This window comes from Aquarana catesbeiana, linkage group LG07 (assembly GCF_042186555.1).
Source record: "Aquarana catesbeiana isolate 2022-GZ linkage group LG07, ASM4218655v1, whole genome shotgun sequence".
NCBI lineage: Eukaryota > Metazoa > Chordata > Amphibia > Anura > Ranidae > Aquarana > Aquarana catesbeiana.
Genome location: NC_133330.1, coordinates 194,312,143 through 194,319,883, shown reverse-complemented (window position 1 = coordinate 194,319,883; position 7,741 = coordinate 194,312,143).

The window sequence follows — 7,741 nt, the reverse complement described above, 5'->3', positions numbered from 1 at the left end:
GCGTGCATACGTTACATCTGCGACATTGGTAAAAACCTTGGCATTGTTGAAAAAAAGAGACTTTCTTGGGAGGGTCTATGATGTTGGGGGCAATTTGTCCTTGTAAAGAGCGAGCACCTCTGAAAATGACTCCCGCATTCTCGGGTAGCTCAGGGCCCAAAAGTCGGTTGCTCTTAAGAACTCTCCAATGTTTTCTAAAAATGGCTTTTATTTCTTTAAACTGAGTAGAGTATGTGGTGAAAAAGGACCATTTGGCTCTGGAATCTGAAATGTTGGTGGGGCGTTCTACCAAGGTGGAGTTCCTGTCTATTTGTGAAACTCTATTGATCTCTACGTCTAGATCTTCTGCCTTGTAACCTTTAGCCATAAATCTCTCTTTTAATATATGAGATTGAGCATAATAGTCAGATATTTTTGAGCAATTACGACGCAGTCGTAAAAATTGACTGCGCGGTACAGATCGCAGCCACTGGGCATGGTGGCAACTGTCAAACGGGATGTAACCGTTTCGATCTGTGGGTTTAAAGTAGGTCTTAAACTCCAGATGTTGATCTACCACCATGATTTCTAAATCTAGAAAATGGATGGAGCTCAAACTGGCTTCATAGCTGAGGGTAATCCCCCGATCATTGGCGTTCAAAGTTTCCATAAATGCATCTAAAGTCTCACGGTTTCCTTGCCATAGGAGGAGGATGTCGTCAATATACCTGGCCCAAAGAACTAGTTCTGGTCTCTGGTAGGCATAGACGACATCCTCCTCCCATTGGGCCATGAAAAGGTTGGCCAGACTGGGGGCAAATTTGGCCCCCATGGCCACACCCTTTTGTTGTACATAGAACTGGTTCTGAAACCAGAAATAATTATGGCCCATGGCAAAACGCAGAAGCTGCATGATGAAATTGCGCTGCAATACTGGTAGAGTGTTGTTCGCTGACAAATATGTTTCAACTGCATTAAACTCTAGATGGTGTGGTATGCATGTATATAGGGCAGCTACATCTGCTGTAACCAAAAAAGTGCCTTTTTCAAGCCTTACTTGTTCTAGACGTTGAATAACATCCCTGGTATCTTTGAGGTAAGATGGAGTCATTCTAACCAATGGCTGGAGGAAGAAATCCACATATCTGCCTATCCTAGAAGTGACCGAGTCAATCCCGCTGACAATAGGTCTGCCAAGGGGATTGACTGGGTCCTTGTGGACTTTAGGAAGGTAATAAATCGCGGAAATCCGCGGAACAAGAGGCACTAAATAGTTATTCTCTTTTTTATTAAGGATCCCCAAAGAGTACCCCTCATTAACTAATTTGACCAATTGGCGTTTAAATTTGTGGGTGGGGTTAAAATTTATGGGGGTATAAGTGTCTCGATCTTGGAGAATCCTAAGCATTTCTTTAATGTAGTCGTCTTTGTTGAGGACTACAATACCACCTCCCTTATCAGAGGGTCTAATGACAAGATCTTTCCTATCACAGAGCTCTTGAAGTCCTACTTTAATTAAGGGGTCCATATGGGTCTTCCTTTTATGTTTGGGAAGTTCGTCTAAATCTTGTAAGACTAGACTCTTGAACACTTGGAGAGACGGGGCCAAATTCCCAGGGGGATTAAAAAGGGAGGGATTGGTTAAACCGGAATGTATATAATCATTATTGATGGAGCTATAATTGGTGGTGGAAGGAATGGAAGGTTGGTTCAAAAAATGTCTGTGTATGTTTAATTTCCTGGTGAATTTTAGTACGTCGATAAATGTACCAAATTTGTTTAAGGGTCTTGGGGGGACAAACTTGAGTCCCTTGTCTAGAACCGAAGGAGGAGAAAGACCAGAGAAATAAAAAAACAAAAGAAATATAATAGGGATTTTTCTGACTACAATACACACATGGTTTTTAATTGGCAAAAAAAGATGGCCTCTTCCGCTCCTTCGGAAAACCAGTCGCTTCCTATGGAGACCCAACATCCTATAAAAACTTATTTAGATAGAAGATTGGTGTATGAGCCACCAATAAACACAGGAGGAAACTCGGGGCAACTTCATCAAACCCCGAGACGTCCTCTGGACCCTAAATATAATACCTCTAAGAATCCTGGGCCCAAAAAAGCCCCCCCACGTCCACTACTCCCCTTCCATCCGCCTTCTAATCATAGAGGCGGAAGACCAAGGAATCGAGGTAGAGGCCACTCACGGGGACATCCCGGCGATCCACCTTATCGTGGAGCCCCCGGGTCCACACCATACAATTGGCGTGACTGGGAGGACAACCAAAGATCCAGATCACAAAGTCGTGATTATTCCTATGAAGCCCAGATATCCACCCATAATCGTTACTTTCCCCTACAGGAGCACCAGGAGGCTTATCCTCAATACGACAGGGAAGTAGATACATACAATAGGTCTCCATACAATTATAACCAAAGAGGCTTAAATTTTGAACAAGCATCGGGTTTTCAGAGGCCCATAGAAAACCACTCTGGGTACCAAGAAGGAAACGAGGGACCAGAGGGGGGCGGAAGGCTAGAAGCAAAAAGGAAAAGAGTTTGAGGGGGGTGGGGATTTTTAATCTCAGTACTGTCCACTTGACAGAAGCCGAGAAATCGGTTCTAGACAAGGGACTCAAGTTTGTCCCCCCAAGACCCTTAAACAAATTTGGTACATTTATCGACGTACTAAAATTCACCAGGAAATTAAACATACACAGACATTTTTTGAACCAACCTTCCATTCCTTCCACCACCAATTATAGCTCCATCAATAATGATTATATACATTCCAGTTTAACCAATCCCTCCCTTTTTAATCCCCCGGGGAATTTGGCCCCGTCTCTCCAAGTGTTCAAGAGTCTAGTCTTACAAGATTTAGACGAACTTCCCAAACATAAAAGGAAGACCCATATGGACCCCTTAATTAAAGTAGGACTTCAAGAGCTCTGTGATAGGAAAGATCTTGTCATTAGACCCTCTGATAAGGGAGGTGGTATTGTAGTCCTCAACAAAGAAGGCTACATTAAAGAAAAGCTTAGGATTCTCCAAGATCGAGACACTTATACCCCCATAAATTTTAACCCCACCCACAAATTTAAACGCCAATTGGTCGAATTAGTTAATGAGGGGTACTCTTTGGGGATCCTTAATAAAAAAGAGAAAAACTATTTAGTGCCTCTTGTTCCGCGGATTCATGCGATTTATTACCTTCCTAAAGTCCACAAGGACCCAGTCAATCCCCCTGGCAGACCTATTGTCAGCGGGATTGACTCGGTCACTTCTAGGATAGGGAGATATGTGGATTTCTTCCTCCAGCCATTGGTTAGAATGACTCCATCTTACCTCAAAGATACCAGGGATGTTATTCAACATCTAGAACAAGTAAGGCTTGAAAAAGGCACTTTTTTGGTTACAGCAGATGTAGCTGCCCTATATACATGCATACCACACCATCTAGGGTTTAATGCAGTTGAAACATATTTGTCAGCGAACAACACTCTACCAGTATTGCAGCGCAATTTCATCATGCAGCTTCTGCGTTTTGCCATGGGCCATAATTATTTCTGGTTTCAGAACCAGTTCTATGTGCAACAAAAGGGTGTGGCCATGGGGGCCAAATTTGCCCCCAGTCTGGCCAACCTTTTCATGGCCCAATGGGAGGAGGATGTCGTCTATGCCTACCAGAGACCAGAACTAGTTCTTTTTGCCAGGTATATTGACGACATCCTCCTCCTATGGCAAGGAAACCGTGAGACTTTAGATGCATTTATGGAAACTTTGAACGCCAATGATCGGGGGATTACCCTCAGCTATGAAGCCAGTTTGAGCTCCATCCATTTTCTAGATTTAGAAATCATGGTGGTAGATCAACATCTGGAGTTTAAGACCTACTTTAAACCCACAGATCGAAACGGTTACATCCCGTTTGACAGTTGCCACCATGCCCAGTGGCTGCGATCTGTACCGCGCAGTCAATTTTTACGACTGCGTCGTAATTGCTCAAAAATATCTGACTATTATGCTCAATCTCATATATTAAAAGAGAGATTTATGGCTAAAGGTTACAAGGCAGAAGATCTAGACGTAGAGATCAATAGAGTTTCACAAATAGACAGGAACTCCACCTTGGTAGAACGCCCCACCAACATTTCAGATTCCAGAGCCAAATGGTCCTTTTTCACCACATACTCTACTCAGTTTAAAGAAATAAAAGCCATTTTTAGAAAACATTGGAGAGTTCTTAAGAGCGACCGACTTTTGGGCCCTGAGCTACCCGAGAATGCGGGAGTCATTTTCAGAGGTGCTCGCTCTTTACAAGGACAAATTGCCCCCAACATCATAGACCCTCCCAAGAAAGTCTCTTTTTTTCAACAATGCCAAGGTTTTTACCAATGTCGCAGATGTAACGTATGCACGCATAACACCCTTACAGGACGTAAAATTGACACCTTTAGTTCCACCATTACCTCGCGCATCTACCACATGAAAGAATTTGCCACCTGTGCCACCCAATATGTGGTGTATCTGATTACTTGCCCCTGCAAGAAACAATATGTGGGTAGGACCATCAGAACATTCACCATACGTGTCAATGAACATATTGCAGGTATCAAAAGTGGCAAGGACAAGCACACAGTACCCCGACACTACTTACTCCATCACAATAGGGACCCCACGGGAAGCACATTCCAAGTAATTGACAAGTTTGTCCCCCATTGGCGGGGGGAGTCGCGCTTACGTGGGGTATCCAGACGAGAGACTTACTGGATACATGAGCTCAGATCTTATTTCCCGTTTGGCCTTAACGTAGAGTGGGATTTGAATTCATTCATTAACCTCTCCTAATATTTCGACACCATTTACTTCATCCTTGCCCTTGTCTGTACCATTGTTATCAGGTTTGAATTCCATTTAAATCTTTCAATTATGTGAGACGCATTTTTGTTTTCTCACCATTTTCTCATCCACAGTCATGTGAGATATTTATAGAAAGTCAGGTGATCGCAGTGCGGACATGCCTACTTTGTTATGGCCATCTCGGTCACTGTTTGTGTTGCTCAGCGACCCATATATACCGCACCACATGTGAACGACGTTGTGCGTCACAGGGGAAGGTAATTGGGCGTCTCGTGACTGCCGTGCGAACACATGGTGTGTGCTCGCCGGCTTTCTGGACGCAGCGCACAGGGTTGCTTAGCAACCACCACGTGCGCTCCGTACATTTCTGGGTTTCGGCGTCACATGACGGCCACGCGAACACGTGGTGCGGGTTCGCGGGCTTTCCTGACGCAGCGCGCAGGGTTGCTTGGCAACCACCACGTGCGCTCCACACATTTCCGGGTTTCGGCGTCACATGTGAGAGTCCTGTTGCTCTTCCGGGCTCCTAGCGTGTCGACTCCTATGGTGACCCGGACCAATCAGAATAGATTTAGGTGGGAATGCCTGCCTTAAGGGACAGAGTGTTACATATATTTTTTGCCACAAATAGCTAGATTGGCTGTTAGGAGAAGGTGGGTCACACCCCATCAGATGACCCTCCAACTAGGCCAATAAGATTAATTGTTGTTTAATTGTCGATAGCCCATTGGTCTTGTGTTTTATTTGATTGCATACACCATTTTATAAATATAGGCAGTGTTATGAGGGTCCCATATGCCCCTGTTGAAGATCTTTTGGATCGAAACGCGTAGGATGTTTTTATTACCCCACACACTGCTTTGTACCCGTGATCACGTTTTATGTTCCATTTATTGTGTTTTTTTAGCAAAAAATAAAAAACACCCCTGAATAACACCATGTGGAAGCATCCCTCTTTTCTTCACATGTCCTGAGGAATTGAGATAGCACTCGTTCGTTTGGGATCCATCCGGAGCCTGTTCCAGTGGACCAAGAGGGACATCCAGGCCCAGCAAGAGGGATACCCAGGCCCAGCAGAGGCTCTACCTTTGCCTCCACCGTTCCACATCTCTGCCCTTGGTGGCATAAAGCCCTACTGATTCTATGCTTCTGGCAGTAGAATCCAACTGGTCTGGTAAGCGTATTCCATCTTTCCGTTTATCTTGATGACATCTGTACTGACCGTTGAAAAGTTGAACCAACCACCATACGGATCACCTATATCCACTATGGACTGTTTCTTTTTTTCACCATAACACGTCATTATTGGGACATTTTTTTCATGTGCACAATATTCATTTGCATATGTGTTTTTTAGCGCTACAATTGATTTCGATTCATCGTAGAACATAGATCACAAACTCAGTAGAACAAGTAATAAATTGTTTAATTTGAAAGTTTTTACCATTATTAGTCGTAATGTTTGTACTACCATGTGTTATAAACTGGCAAGTTAAGCAACCCAACTTGCAAAATTGAAAAATGCCTAACCTAAGGTCAAAATACGATCTTATGTCAAACAAAGGTTTCTTATTAAGAGTTTCCATTTTGCTGGGAGCCAGAATGTTTTTTACTGTACAGCTTTTTCTAAAAGTAATTTGTGAAAAGGGGGGCAGTGTCAGGGGAAGGTGTCAATCTAATAACAAAATGTTATAATGTTTACGAATGACATTGGAGATGGACTTTGTCATTATACGTAGTTACAAATCTAGCAGTATTTTCAGATTGCTTCTCCTTGTCAGTTATAGTTTGAGGGTAAGTCCATTTGGGAGATAAACGCTTCCTCAATCAGGTAAACTGAATAACCTTTTTCTTTAAATTTTGTTTTCATCAGGTTTCCCTGTACTGTGACAGTATACTCATCTACTTTGGTACAATTCCTTCTTAGTCTCCTAAATTGACGTTTCGGAATGTTATTTTTCCATTTTTGGTGACAACTGTCATAGTGGAGATAGGAATTCCCACTTGTTGGTTTTGTATGATTTTTTTTGTAAAAATCACCTGCTGATCATGACAAAAGGACCAAGTCCAAAAATACCCGTTCATGAGGGTCCATCACATATGTGAACGAAAGCCCCAACGTGTTGTTGTTACAATGGGCCACAAAGGAGGTAAACAAGTCCAGGTCGCCACTCCAAATGAGTATGATGTCGTCAATGTACCTCCTGTAGAGCACAGTGTGCTCAGCATACGGTTGTCCGCCCAGACGTGTCTCTCCTCCCAATGGCCCATGTTGAGATTGGCATACACCGGGGCGAAATTGGCCCCCATGGCCGTGCCCTTTAGTTGCAGGGAAAACTGATTCAAAAACGTAAAATAATTATGTGTTAAACAAAATTGGATACTGTCAAACAAAAATTGTGATTGTTTGGAATTGATATCTCCACGTTTATTGAGAAAGTATTGAACACCTGCAAGACCTATCTTGTGAGGTATCGAGGTGTATAGGGATGTAACGTTGAGTGAAGCCCACATCTAAGAATCTTCCCATGTGTATTGCTTAAGAATCTCTATGATGTGGCTGGAATCCCTGATATATGAGGCAAGTTGACACACCTTAGACTGAAAAAAGAAATCTATATACATCAAGAGGCCACTGGTAAAACGATTTGTGCTAGCTATTATAGGTCTTCCAGGAGGATTGATAATGGTCTTATGAACTTTGGGAAGGTAATACAAGTACGGGGTCCTGCAGACAGGTTTAGGCAAAAACTGTCTTTCAATTGAACTCGGCACCCCTTCCCACCAAGCTTTATCAACTAGAGATTTAATATCAATAAGATAACCTGGTAAAGGATCTGAAGGAAGTTTCAAATATATATCAGTGTCAGCTAGATGCCGCTAAGCTGCCTTGATATACCCTGACCTA